General features: G+C 49.5%; 1 pseudogene; it reads left to right on the plus strand.

Moving 5' to 3' along the window:
- The first annotated feature begins 1,066 nt into the window (after positions 1 to 1,066).
- On the plus strand, positions 1,067 to 11,375 carry LOC136163997 (sulfotransferase 1C4-like; annotated as a pseudogene).
- Positions 11,376 to 15,295: the final 3,920 nt, after the last annotated feature.

Consider the following 15,295-nt stretch of genomic DNA (forward strand, 5'->3'; position numbering starts at 1 on the left):
CTCCAGGCAAGAATACTGGAGTGGGTTGCCATGTTTTCCTCCAGGTGATCTTCCCAACCCAGGGATCAAGCCCTGGTCTGCTTGCGTCTCCTGAATTACAGGCAGATTCCTTACCACTGACCCAGCCGGGATGCCCAACAGAGGGGAACAACATCCCCATTAAATGAAGTGTCGCCAAGTTACAAGCACCAGGGACTCACCTCTGGAAAAATGATTAACAAATTAATCATCCTATCTTGTATTTCTTTTTTCTTTTTTCACCCAACCTGACATGCACTTTTTTTCTAAAATGTTCAGTGTCACACCAGGGTGCTCGGGTGGGAAAGGGGCAGAAATGAGGGTTAAAAATTACTGGGAACAGGGACTTCCCTGGTGGTCTAGTGGCTAAGATTTCGCCCTCCCAATGCAGGGTGCTCAGGTTCAATCTAGTCAGGAAACTAGATCCCACATGCCACAACTAAAGATCTCGAGTGCCGCAACTAAGACCTGACACAGTCAAATAGATATTTTTTTAAGTAAATAAATTAGAAATGTATGGTTAATTAAAACAAACAATAAGCAGGGATAGATTTTTGAGAGTGCTTTAAGCTACACTAAGTTATTCAGGTTTGATCTTAGGGCCTCCTGCAGACATGTCTGTGGGCTCTTCAATAACTTCACTGTCATTTTATTAGTGGGGTGATTTGAAAACATAACATAGGCCCATCCTAGGTCATCCCATCCTACCGTGTAATCAGGAGGCCTCCTCTGCACGCAATGGTTTGGGGTCAGATGGTTCTGCCGTAATTACTGAAGGCTGATGGGATGAGAAAAGGAGGCAGGGCAAGGGCAGAAGGGTGGTCCTCAACAGTAAGTGAGAGCCCAGGGAAGGCCCCATGTCAGAGACTCTTACCCACAGTGAACCATGGGGGCTGAGCGCCAGTGGAGAACAGGAGAAGTGGTTTCCAACACTCAGGCATGAAAAAGGGCTGACCATGACCTAAAACCCAGAAGCCATGAGTGAAGAAAATGGACAGAATCAATTCATAAAAATTAAACTCTTTCAGGAGTCGACTAGGCAAATACAATGCCTTCCCCAAGAACTCTGAAGATGCACCTTCCGGTGCAGCTGCTGCCTCTGTCCTTCTGGGAGCAGAGGTGTAAGATGAAGTCAGGGCAGACAGCATATGAGAACATGGGGCGTATCCTACTGCGCCACCCCCGTGCGGGTCTACAGGAACACCAGGGCAGGTGGGGGCCAAGATTGTCTTCCCCGTGCATCACCCTTCAGGATGAAAGTGGGCTGGTGGGTACACACCCACACCTGCTGAGGGCCGGGACAGCATGGCACCCCCAGTCCCTCAGATGCTATGGGTGGAGACGTTACATGAGCTGTCTGATGACACCCATGGGACAGGGGACTGAGATGGGTGTGAACCCAGGTCCTCCTGACCTCACGATCCTGATGGTCCCACCACCCATGTCGCTCACCCCAAGGCTCCCACAGCCACAAAGTTCTGCCTGAGCATCTGCACAGCTGGCCTGCCCATGGCTGTAGGTGGTGGGCATCGAGGGACCAGAAGGCCATGAGGAAGGAAGGGTAAATACCACCCTCTCACCCCTTTTCTCTTGTAGCTAAACCGCCTCTTTAAAGCATCAAAGGGTGCCTGCAAGTTCTAGTCCTTCCAAGACCTGATTAAAAAGCAGGTGGTTATGTCATAACTTTGCAAACATCAAGACTATTTTCCATGTTGAGGCCTTTGGGATGCAGATGATTTTCACAAACATCCTGAGTTGGTCACAAAGGACTTGTTTCGACTCTCAGAGCCCAAGAGACCACTGATGCCCGCGTGGTCTCCAGGCATGCCGACCTGCAGGCAGAGTCCCAGATGGGCCAGCAGTACCAAGCTGAGCCCCAGTCTTCCCTTTCCTGGGGGGATAGCATGGGGGTTCTGGGCCCTCTGATGGTATGGATCCCCATCTCACACCCCCTGGCTCTCCAGGCCTTCAGAGCCTCCACCCCTCCACCCAAGACCTTCCCACAAAGATCCAGAGTCCAGGGAAAGGGAAAAAGACTGAAGACACTGTCAATACACTGTTAGTGCAGACAGAGCCAGGCCTGGGCCAGGGTGGTGGTAAAAAAATAAAGAATAATTACACCATTGACCTGGAGGAAGTGGGTGAAGTGTCACAAGGGTGACAGAGGGGCTGGTTGTGGGGAGCTAATAGGAATTCACTGAGTGATGGAGAGAAAGAGGGTCCTTTTCACCAAAGAAGCAGAAGCCAGGGCTCTGGCACTAAATTCCTGCAAGACCAGAAATGTGGCCTGAGAGGCAGGCAGGAACCAGGCTCATTGCCAGCCTCACACATCTGGATTTTATTCTATGGGCTCCTCGGTCCACTGAAGAATTTAAACAAAAGAAGTGATGCCATTTCACTTTGGAAAGCTCCCCTGGGGCCACAGCAGCGTGGGGTGACGCAGCTGGGCAAGACTGAAAGCTGGGTGTCAGTGAGGAGGTGATGGGACCAGTTCAGGGCAGAGAGGAGGTGACTTCCAGGCAGACAGAAGGAACAGAACCTTGGGAGCTGCTCAGGGCTGGCTCTGGAAGAGGTGCAGGAAGAAGCGTCCAGCATGGCTGTGGTTTTAATGGGGTTAGTGTTTGTGCCGTAAACCAGCGGTCCCCAGCCTTTTCAGCACCAGGGACCAATTTTGTGAAAGGCAATTTTTCCATGGACGTGGTAGGGGTTGTGGTTTCAGGACAATTCAAGTGCATTCCATTTATTGTGCATTTTATTTCTATTATTTTTTAATAAGAACTTTTGAAATTTTTATTTATTTATTTTTGGCTATACTGGGTTTTCACTGTTGTTCACCGACTTTCTCTAATGGCGGGAGGCAGGGGCTACTCTTCGTTGCAGTGTGTGGGCTTCTCATTTCAGTGACCTCTCATTGTAGAGCATGGGCTCTAGAGAGCATGGGCTTCAGTCGTTATAGCACATGGGCTTAGTTGCCTTGTGGCATGTGGGATCTTCCCGGACCAGGGACTGAACCCATGTCTCCTGCATTGGCAGGCAGATTCTTAACCACTGAACCACCAGGGAATTCCTATTTCTATTATTTTTGCATCAGCTCCACTTTAGCTCACCAGGCATTAGATTGGAGGCTGGGGACCCCTGCCATGAACAGAAAGATGGTGTAAGAGAGGAAGACTGAGTCTGGGTGAAGACATTGAATTTTGAGCCTTTGAACCTGAAATGCCAGCAGGACGTTCTGGTGGAGACACACAACTTTCTGACTTGGAAGAAGGGCCTGGATCAGGGACAACTCTGAGAGTCACAGACCAGTAAAGTTTATGGCAGTGGAGGAAGATGGGGAGAAACAAAACAAAGAAGTCCACAAAGCAAGAATAAATGTAGGCCCCAGGCAGACTATAAATAAACCAACAGTTAATAGAGGGTTTTAAACATGTAGTGACTCCCAAGCCCTGGTGACAACAAGAAGGAAGTTGTGTCTCTGCTTCTGACAAAAGTCATGGCCACACCAAATCCTTGCACTATTTCAAGAGGCCTGTCCTCTTGAGGTTCGTCAGTTCAGACCACCTCGTTCAAGGGAGGGAGGGCTGAATGGGGCAGGACATGCTAACTAAGGAAGGCCAGAGGGGTGAGAGGCACCTGGAAACAGGTGCTCCCACAGGAAAAGACAGGTATGGCCATGAGGAGAAGGGAGGCCCACACACAGGGCCCCGCACACCTGGTGAGATGGTTTAACTTAGTCGTGACAACAACGCATGGACATGGAAATGTTTTGTACAGGCAGCAACCCAATCAGACTTGCATGTTTACAAGATTGTACTCTGGCCACCTAATGTGAGGGCTTCCCAGGTGGCTCAGTGAGTAAAGAATCCACCTGCAATGCAGGAGATGCAGGAGGTAAGGGTTCAATCCCTAGGTTGTGAAGATCCCCTAGAGGAGGCAGGGCAACCCACTCCAGTATTCTTGCCTGGAGAATCCCAAGGACAGAGAAACCTGTCGGGCTACAGTCCATAGGGTCGCAGAGTCAGACACGACTGAGCGACTGACCAACAAAAACAAGATTATATGGGCGGCTGGATGACGGGCAGAAGAGAGCAGGTATGTCCGTGGCTTTGAAGATCTGGTAGCTGTGAACACGGATGCACACCGAGTGCCCCCAATTCTTCTGTTATTTACACTGTTTCTTCATTTCTTCCCATCACTCCAGATAATCTATGGTCGAGGAATGCCAAGGACACCAAGGTGTCCTACTATCATTTTCAAAGGAAGAACAAAAGACTCCCCGACCTGGGGACCTGGGACGAGTACTTTGAAAGCTTCCTGGCTGACAAAGGTAAGTCAGACTCCACTCGTGTCTGCAGAGGATAAGGGTCCCTGTAAAATTGTCTGTCTGTGGGAAATAACATTCACACATAGAAGGAGCTCTGATTGTCTGGAGGGGAGGAATACAGGCGATGCCCCTGAGAGGTACAGCATGGTGCTGGCCACTGTCACCCACAGTCAGAGGCTCTGCTTCCAGGGACATCTCCACAGGATGAGGCCAACAAAGCATCACAGAAGGCCAGCTCTATTCAGAGCAGGTTCCACCTCTAGGCCTATGGGAAGTGTTCCACATGCATTAACCTGTTCAGTCTTTAGAGAATCCCCCAGGGGTGGGAGGGATGCCATGTTCTTAGGCAGTCACACTCCCATCAAAGAGACTGGTGCAGGCTTTCTTCCTAAAACTCAACCTCTAAACGGAGTCCAGGAAAGGCAGATTTTGTCAGAAGGCATGAGATTATGGAAGCAAGGGGAAGATGAATGTCTGCTTTCATTTTTTGATAAACCTATTGAGTACTTTCTGGAGAAGGAAATGGCAACTCACTCCAGTACCCTTGCCTGGAAAATCCCATGGATGGAGGAGCGTGGTAGGCTACAGTCCATGGGGTCACAAAGAGTCAGACACGACTGAGCGACTTCACTTTCTATTGAGTACTTATGGTCTCACCGGTCCCTTGGCAGAACCAGAACAACTTTCAGATGCCTTAGCTCATCCATTCATGCCATTGATTCTCCTTAAAGCACAGGACTAGAAAGCACCCTGTGGACCCCCCACATCATGTGCCTGTCCCTTCCTTCTTTCTATTGACTGCAGATGCCCCAGAAGGCTGACCTCTGGGTGTCTCCTCACTTCCACTCACCCCAGCATGTGGCCACATGCCCTCCACGTGTTGCCCAATCAATCCATGGTCCTTGTTGTCCCCGCCCATAACTACCACGCTCTTCCCAGGGCACTCTCCCCATCACCCCCAGGATATCCCATCCCCACAACTCACCCCTGTTCTGGGGCACAGATGCAGCCACAGGGCTGACATCTTGGAGTCCATGTGTCCAAACCCGAGCTCCCCTCTCTCCTCCCAAACCTGACCCCCTGCTGCCTCCGCTTCTTGCAGCAGGCTCTGGCCTCAACTCCTAAGCCCGTCCTGAGCCTGTCCTTCCTCACACACCCAATCAGCCCAGTCACAGACCTGCCAACCTCACCTTCAGAAGACTCCCAGGACCCTCACTTTCCCCCTCCATTCCTACTCCTGTCATATCTTCCCTGATCAGTGAAGAGCCCAGCCTTTCAATGACTGCCCTGACCAACACAAGGCTCTTCTTAACCCAGAAATGGGGGGATTCTGTTAAAAGGGGAGTCAGACCACCTCACTCCTCTGCTTGAAGCCCCCAGCTCCACCCAGCCCACTCTGAGTGAAAACCAGAGCCCCCTGGAACCTCACAGCCCAGGCTCGGGCTCCTGATCATGCTCCCTCCTGGCCCTCAGCCCCCTCGCTCTGTCCACACCCCCGCGGCCTTCTCGCTGCACCCGGACTGCCATGCTCCTGCCCCCACCTGCACCCTGCTGGTCTCTGAGGTCAGAAGCACGCTCCTCTTTCTTCTGGGTCTCACCCAGCATCGACCTCCTACCTCTCCTCCCTGTTTATTTTCTCATGTGAGTCACCATCTGCTGCATGCCCACACCTCCCTCTCCTATGTCCACTCTGAGATGCACAGTCAAAGCAGGGACCCCTGCCTGTTGTGTCCACTGCTGTCTCCTAGTACCTGGAACAGCTAAGGATGAAGCAGGCTTGTGGAATAAATTGTGTGTCCTAAGTCACATTAGTCATGTCCAACTCTGTGACTCCTTGGACTGTAACCTGCCAGGCTCCTCTGTTCATGGGATTTCCCAAGCAAGAATACTGGAATGGGTTGCCCTGCCCTCCTCCAGGAGATCTTCCTGATCCAGGGATTGAACCCTTGTCTCCTACATCAACCTGCATTGACAGGTAGGCTCTTGACCACTAGTGCTACCTGGGAAACCCAGAATAAATTAACCTACCCCAACACTGCCTTATGAGGTAGGCACTGTTAAGAGCCCTCTTTTAGGGATGAAGGTTTAAAAAAAAGCAAGACTCAGAGAGGTTAAGTAACTGGCCCAGGTCACACAGCTGGGTCAGACCTGGGATCCAAACCCAGCAGGTTCCAGAGCCTGAGGGACTAATCACACCAGTTCCTGAAAGAAAGAACTGCAGTAAACGCACATCAGAGGAGTTGTTCTGGAGCAGGGCCGCCCGTGGCTCTGGCCGTCTTCTGAGGACTCAACTCACCTTCCCTCCCACCTTCTCACAGCCCAAACTCATGTTTTCCTTTCAGTGGTCTGAGGGTCCTGGTACGACCAAGTGAAGGGCTGATGGAGGAAGAAGGACAGCCACGCCATCCTCTACCTTTTCTATGAAAAAATGTTGCAAGTAAGAAATGTCCTTGCATCCTGACTTCATGGCATTTTTCTTCCAGTTACAGACCCAGGAGAGACATGAAGAAAAGTGAGGTGTAAAGGTTTGTCTATACAAAGCATTTTGCAGGCCAGCTCCACTTCTCCACCACCTCACCTGCAGCTGCCATATTCTCAATGCAGCCCGGACTCCAACTTTCCTGGACCTGGCAAGAGGCTCCTGCGTCTTCCCTGGATCAACCCACCCATGTCCCCCAGAAGCTCCCGTTTCAGCCAGAAGATCCCACTCTGTCTCTCCAGGCTCCTTCCAGGATCACTACCTCCCTGTTATCTACTCTGATTTCCTATGGAAAGAATTAGGATCTCAGTTGGAAAGAACTAGTGAGGAAGAATAGAGCTATTTTGGTTTGCTTTCTTATGATATTAAAGCTTTATCATTTTAAATACAAGTTTCCCATTAGTAGCATCTCTCGCACGTGTGATCCTGGTTCAAAGCCTGCTTTGTACGTTTACAGGTAACATAAACCTATGGCCAGTGTTGCCCTGACCTCGGGTGGTCACACCCAGTCTCCCCTCCTCCCCCTGCTCCTTTCCATCCTCCTGTTTGGTTGGGTGTCCAACCCCTCTCCACCCACCCTCACTCTCAGCTTTCCCAGGTGTCAGCATAGCCTCCGCCAACCCAGCCCCCCGCCCTGTCCCTGACTGAGGGCTGAAGAGACGGGCCAGCAGGGTCGGGACAGACATGTGACCCCAGTCAGGGTGGCCAGGGAAGAGGGGAGCCCTGCAGGGGCCCAGAGACCCCCTTACTGGGTGACTTCCACCCCACCTGCAGCCTCTTCCCCAGAGGGTCTGAGGCTCTCATGAGGCCCCTCTGCAGACAGGTGTCCTCATCAGGCCCTGAGTCCGGTCATCAGGCACATGGCTCCACACGTGCTCAAAGGAAAAGTGACACCCCTCTCCTCCCAAAGAGCATCTTATCTGCTCCTGGGTGAGCGTAGTTTCCCAGATGAGATACTTCCCAGGGCCATGCCAACTCTTACTTGCAGCACGTGGGATCTAGTTCCTTGACCAGGGATCGAACCCAGACCCCCTGCGTTGGGAACGTGGACTGTTAGCCACTGGACCACCAGGAAAGTCTCTATAACTGCACTTTCAGTGGCCATGTTTAGTGATTTGACATGCATAAATCTCCATATATTAATAAGCATAACTTACTAGAATTACTTTTAAACATAAACTAACAAGTTTTAAAACACTGCCTTTAACTGTTTTAAAACATTTAAGAACCTGGGCTGAGTTCTCTAAGGTTTGACCGTGCTTGCATTTTTTCCTTGAATAAAAAAATATATATATCTACCCCCTCTCTTCCGCTCTCCCCCACAGGACCCAAAACGTGAAATTAGGAAAGTAATGGAATTCCTGGGGAAGAACTTGAAAGAAGTTTTAGACAAAAATGTCTATAACACTTCATTTGTCATCATGAAAAATAACCCCATGACCAACTATGTAAATGATGCCAAAATGAATCACCAACTGTCTCCATTCACGAAAAAAGGTGATGTTTACCTGCCCCATCTGCCCCCTGACAACAGACAACTTTTCTGATCCACAGTGGTTTTCTACCCTTCAGGCTCGGGAGTTGCAGCAAGTGTCTTCTGAAGTGAGTTCCTCAAAGTCTTTTTCTGAGACAGCCCATGCTTCGCCCTCAGAGAGGAGTGGGAATCCATGAATGGTGCCTACTCAGTCACATCCAACTATTGCAGCCCCACGGACTGTAGCCCGGCAGGCTCCTCTCTTATGGGATTTTCCAGGCCCGAGTCCTGGAGTGGGTTGTCATATCCTCCTCCAGGGGATCTTCCAGATCCAGGGATCGAACCCGTGTCTTCAGCATCTCCTACATTGGCAGGTGGACTCTTTACCACTGTGCCACCTGGGAAGCCCACCACTGTGCAGCATCTGAGTGTAAGTGAGTTTCTGAGAAGGAGCTTGCTTAGTTCTGTTTAACCCAGAGCTTCAAACACGTACGTGACCCAAACTCTTTCTTAAGTGAAGCCTCTAATCTCCAGGGAGCTCTCGCTCCTCCCAGTACATTTTGGAGGACGGTGCGAAGGTCACTGGCCTTCAGACTTAGAAGGGTGGTCTTCTAGTTAAATCACTTACCCAAGAATGACTGCGGAGGCACAGTGGGTCTCGGAGCCTGCCCAGAGCCCACCCTAGGCAACCACATTGCCGCCTCCTTAACAGACTTCATGAGGTTATAATTATTTTAGGAAAATGGAAAAAAAGTTCCTAGTACATGTTGCTTAATAAAATAAGCAAAAACTTAAGGCTCAGAGGAGACATTTTCTATCTAATTTGATCATTAATGAACCTGGTTCTTTTTTCTATTGGGAAAAAGATATTGTCTATTTGTCCATGTATTTATAGGCACAGCAAGTACTATACATGTTGGAAGGTCTATTTCTTAGCTGTGGAGATTTTTTCCCCCAGCTTCATTTAGGGATGATTGTCAAGTAAAACGGAGAAGGCAATGGCACCCCACTCCAGTACTCTTGCCTGGAAAATCCCATGGACGGAGGAGCCTGGTAGGCTGCAGTCCATGGGGTCACGAAGAGTTAGACACGACTGAGCAACTTCACTTTCACTTTTCACTTTCATGCATTGGAGAAGGAAATGGCAACCCACTCCATTGTTCTTGCCTGGAGAATCCCAGGGATGGGGGAACCTAGTGGGCTGCCGTCTGTGGGGTCACACAGAGTTAGACAGAACTGAAGTGACTTAGCAGCAGCAGCAGTCGAGTAAAAAGTGAGTATAATGTACACAGCGTGACGTTTTGACATATGTACACACTTAGAAACAATCACCACAACCAAGCTGATAATACAACACACCCATCATGGTTACCCTATTTGGTGGGGGAGTGAAAACAACTGAGCTCCACTTTCTTAGCAAATTTCAAGTATACAATAAATTATTGATTACAATCGCCACATTGTCGAGTAAGTCTCCAGAATTTATTCATCTCATAAATGAATGTTTGCACCTTTGGTCACATCTCCCCTGTTCTCATACCCCCAATAACACCACTCTACTGTTACTATGAGTTCAATTTTCTTAGGTTCCACATATAAGTGAGATTGTGCAGCATTTGTCTTTCTATATCTGGCCTGTTTCACTGAGCATAATGTCCTCCAATGTCACCTATGTTGTCACACACGTCAGGATTTCCATCTTCATTAAGCCTGAATAATATTCCCTTGCACAGGCACGTGATCCTCTCTGTGAGCTTATCCTCGTTTGGGCTCCACAGTGCAGCTTTAGGTTCTTAATTAGACTCTGAAGCCTTCCCAGGGCTATTTTTCTTCATGGATGGCTGGTTGTTCTTTGTGAGAGATGAAGGCTTGTATCTCCTACTCCAGGCTTCCCTGTTGCTTCAGATGGTAAAGAATCCACCTGCAATGCAGGAGAGCTGGGTTTGATCCCTGGGTTGGGAAGATCCCCTGGAGAAGGAAATGATAGCCACTCCAGTATTCTTGCCTGGGAAATCCTGTAGACAGAGGAGCCTAGCAGGCTCCTAGCAGTCCATGAAGTCACAAAGAGTCAGACATGACTGAGCAACTAACATACACACACACACACACACACACACACACACACACACACACACACACACACTCATCTCCTACTCCACCATTTTTTGCTGATATCAGTCATCTAATTTTCTTATAAGCCAACTGATAAGTTACACAACTGTATAATTTATTACCCCTAGAAAATTAAGCAGATCTACATTTCACATGAAAATAACACTACACAGACTTCAAAGTCTTCATGAAGCAGATGACACAGAGAAATCAGAAGAGAATAGCTCTATATGGAATCTCTGGCCAGTTTTCATTATTAAAACTTTAAATTTTTGAATACTCCACTGCATAAGCATGAAATAGAGCTGACCAACTCTACTATTCCTTCAGATTCTGTTGCTTTGTTTCAACTACATGTTAAGACAATGACAATGCAAGTTGGGAAGGGGAATCCTTGGTTATGTTCAACTAGGAACAGGGCCTGAACATGTCCTCTGAGATACAGAGGACAGAAGATGCTTGAGGTTTCAGCCCTCCATTGACCTCTGAGGAGAAGATAAGAAATTGGGTGCAGTTACCTTAAGTGGAAAGTTAGATGAACTCAGGGTTCAGGTGGACCAGGTGGGTCAGAGGGCTGCAGGGCACGACACGGAGCATTAGACAACCAGGTCTGGGTTTACTCCCTGCCCGAGTGTCTCAGGACAGGACTATTCACAGGTGCCTCACCTGTGAGATGCAGTAGTCACATCTGTAGCCTCAAGTCTCTCTCAGCGTCAGGAGGACCACTGGCCAGTGTCTGCATCAGAAACTTAAGTGCTGAGAAGAACGGGTTTACCTACACGCAAAGCAATTCAAATTTTTGAGAATGTCTCTGAATGTGCTGTCCACCACTCTTGCCAGGAGTCATCAGAGATTGGAAAAATCAGTTCACTGTTGCGCAGACCAAGAAGTTTAATGAAGACTATGAGAAACACATGGCTGACACCTCTCTGTCCTTCCACATGCACTGTAAGAGGCAGCCTATGTGAAGCAGGAGAGAAATCTGTTTCCAAAACCACCACTGCCTCATATGACCCAACACGAGGGTCTTTAAACGATGACCTGGGCGTTCTTCAGCCTTGAATTCCTGACCCATCTTTTGGATGAACCCAGTGTGATGTCAGTTATCCAGCATCTATATGCATCATTTCCTTCTCTCTCTGCAGAGTTCAGTCTTTAGGTGGATGTCAGGGTACCAACATGTAATATATGACCTCATACACATGTATCACTTCTGTTCCTTCTATATATCCTATATATCCTCTTTCTATCTTCTGTTATAATTTTCTTTGAATTCAAACATTTCTTTCAATCTTTTGCCTCAAAAATGCCAGCTCCATTCATTTGGTAAAATGTGTATTGGGTGCCTTATTCATGCTGGGGAGGGAAGGGCATCAAAAGATGATAAAAACAGGACTTCCCTGGTGGTCTAATGGTTAAGAATCCACCTGCCAATGCAGGCAACACAGGTTCGATCTCTGGTCTGGGAAGATTCCACATACCATGGGGCAGCTAAGCCCATGCGCCACAACTATTGACCACAAGCGCCCTAAAACCCATTCTCTACAACAAGAGAAGCCACTATAGTGAAAAGCCTGCATACCACAATTAGAAAGAAGCCCCCGCTCGCCTCAACAAGAGAAAGACTGCAGGAAACAATGAAGACCCATCCTAGCCATAAATAAATGAATAACTTAAAAAAAGATGATAGTAACTTTCCTGGTGGTCCAGTGGCTGAGACTCCATGCTCCCAATGCAGGGGAGCTCCCACATGCTGCAACAACTAAAGATCCCACATGCCACAACGAGGGCCCGATGGGACGGGATGCTCACGTCCCTGTCCCTCCAGCCTCCCTGTGCTGAGGGTGCGAATAAGTAAAATGTGGTGGACGCACATCTCAATCACAAAGCAATCAACTGGAAGCAGCAGATTTACACGTGGCAACAAGAAGATGTCTTTGAAATGCTGTGCTTAGAGGGAAAATGTGAGGAAGCAAAGGCAGTGAATAACTCAGTATAGTTTATAGGAATTAAACACAGTCAAACCAAAAAGATTCATTTTGCAAGAACACATACAAAGCAACAGATGCATGCTAAATACCACAGGCTCTGTGGAGGAGGGGACTGGGAAGGAGAGCAGCCCCGCCTGGACCAGTGATGGCAAGCCGTGAGCCAGGCCTTCATCCTCTCCACTCCCCGCATGGATCAGCCTGCCTCTACCATGCCTGTGCGCTCCTGGGACCACTGGCAGGAGACTTCTTAGAGAAGACGCACAATCACGTAATGACGATCACAACATCGGCAGATGTGGGCACAGAGACAGTCATCAGGCTGTCTGAACACCTGAACATCCATCAGTCTCTCTCCTGACCAGCGGACCGTGAGGAGAAGCAATGAACAAGAAGCTTCCCTTGCCTGGACCTCCCACCCCCCCACTCCAACATCCAGGACATCGGCCCTGCATACTGCTTCTAAGAGTAGCGTCCATCCCACTGATATGTTCTCCTAGGATGTCCACTCTGCTCCCCGGGACCCGGCTGGCACGGGCTCCTGTGGGGCCCACAGGTGGTGGGGTGGGGTGGGCAGAGCGCGACCCAGAGGAGAGGTCTCAGCTGCATCACCCCTGGGCTTGGATATCACTTACTGCTCTCTCGAGTCCCTGCACATCCTCTCTAGTCACCAGACGTGACTGAGGAGATAATGAGAGATGCCTAGGGACTAAACAGCCCCCAAAGATCCTATTAAATCTTCACCTCACCTCGTTGCTGTGAGACCAGCAGCAGGAGACATACAGACAGATAAACATCCCAACAGACGTCAGTAGCCATGCGATTCACAATTTAGAGACAGAGGCGAGGAAAGGAGAGAGGGAATGAGAGAAAAAGAGGTGGGAAGGCCAAGATCAAACTGAGATGTTTCACATTAACCGTGTGCGATGCTTGTTGATAAAACTGTCATAAGTACTTGTCATGTGCTTTGACACATACAGGCAAACCTCGGGGGTACTTTGGGTTCACTTCCAGACCAAGGCAGTGAAGAAAACATCAAATAGAGTCACCTGAATTTTTTGGCTTCTCAGCACATGTAAGAAGCTATGTTCAGGGCTTCCCTAGTGGTCCAGTGGTTAAGAGTGTACCTGCCAATGCAGAGTAGGTGGGTTCAAACCCTGGTCTGGGAAGATCCCTTATGCCACAGAGCAACCAAGCCCACAAGCCGCAACTACTGAAGTCCTTGAGCTCAAGGGCCAGTGCTCTGCAACAAGAGAAGCCACCACGGTGAGAAGCCCTCAGAACACAACGAGAGAGTAGCCCCTGCTCACCACAACTAGGGAAAAGCCCACACAAGATCAAAGGCCCAGTGGACAGTCAGAAAAGAGGGGCCAGGGAGAACCAGAGGAGGACAGGGCAGTGTGCCAAGACGGCAGGAGGACTTACATGCCTCGATTCCTCTATTAATCCTGGGAGACTAAAGGGGCTCAGAAGAGATTAAATAATTGTAAGCTTACACGACTCTTGAGGGGCAGCACCAATCCAACCCCAGATGCTTGAAATTCCAAAACAATGTCTGCCAGACACAGACTTGGCACTGGACGATTTTATAGCTAAGTGCAGCATTTATTTAATTCTCCTGCATTTGTGAGAAAGTATTATTGCTGCAATCCATGGGGTCACAAGGAGTCAGACACGACTTAGCGACAGAACATCATGAAAGGAGAACAGGAAACATCCGTGCAGCCATGGTAATTTTTCAGGTTATGTGAAGCCTTCAGCTTCCCCTGGTTCTGTCTCAGCCCATGTCCCCAGCACACAAGGGACTAAACAAAACTGCCAGGATGTGGCTAAGCTCCCAGTTCTCTATGCTGCTGGCACACAGACTATGAAGACCAGAGGAGAAATTTAACCAAAAATTATAGATGATTTTTCTAAGTCTGTTCGAATGCATACTAGGGCCAGGAATTCCACCTGGTAATCTTGATCCCAAGTGTCCCTCCATCTCCCAACAGCCGACAGGGAAGCTGAAGGGCAAGGAGGGCCCGGGAACCCCCGAGGTCCCAGTCACAGGACATTACTCACAGTTAAGATTGTTGACTACACTCCCTCCCGGTTGCCCAGCAGTAAACACACTCTGTCATTCACAGGGTCAGGGGCTGTTAAGAGCCCTGTTTTCACAAGGGAAAGTCAGGGTGTGGGGGCAAAGCAGTCAGCACTCCATGTCCGGCCCTCAGCTGGGGGAGCTGGTGCAGGGTTCGGAGCAGGCGTCCACGTCTGGCTCTCATCACAGAGACTGGCTGAAGCCACAGGCTCACCTGATCCTCCCCCTCCCCCCATGGTTATGGCCCATAGACCTCACCCTTGGTTCTCCAGTTAGTTTCACTCTTTCCTTCTGCCCAGGACACAGGCACCAGGCTCAGAGCTGCCCACAGTGACGATATAGGCAGTGGAGGACACTGGGCTGAGTTCAAAGCACAGCCTCAAAGGACAGGAAGGGGCCACCATCAAGGATGTGGGAGACACCCAAATTCAGGGACAGGATCTCCAGAGGGGGCACTTTGGGGAGGATATTAGAAAAGACCTGAAGGGAGCACAGGGCGTTGGCCCTGCAGAGCGGGAATGTGCATGGCTTGGGGTCCTGGGTACCACAGAGGTCCCCACCTAGAGGCCTCCGAGGGATGCGCTGAAGCTCTGGGTGGGAAGGGATTGAAGCAAGAAGTGAGACTCCTGCTCCAGGAACAGCATCTGGAGCTGCTGGGGGCAGGGGAGGCATCCCAGGGAAGTTCTCTGTCCATTCAACTCAATTCTGTCTTGACACTGACGACCCAGGGTTAGCACAGACCTGCAGGTCAAGGATAAAATCTTTCACAAGATCCCCCCACCACCCTTCACATGCAATCACAAGCCTTGTGGACCAT

The sequence above is a fragment of the Muntiacus reevesi genome, chromosome 3 (assembly GCF_963930625.1).
Source record: "Muntiacus reevesi chromosome 3, mMunRee1.1, whole genome shotgun sequence".
NCBI classification, from domain to species: Eukaryota; Metazoa; Chordata; class Mammalia; order Artiodactyla; family Cervidae; genus Muntiacus; species Muntiacus reevesi.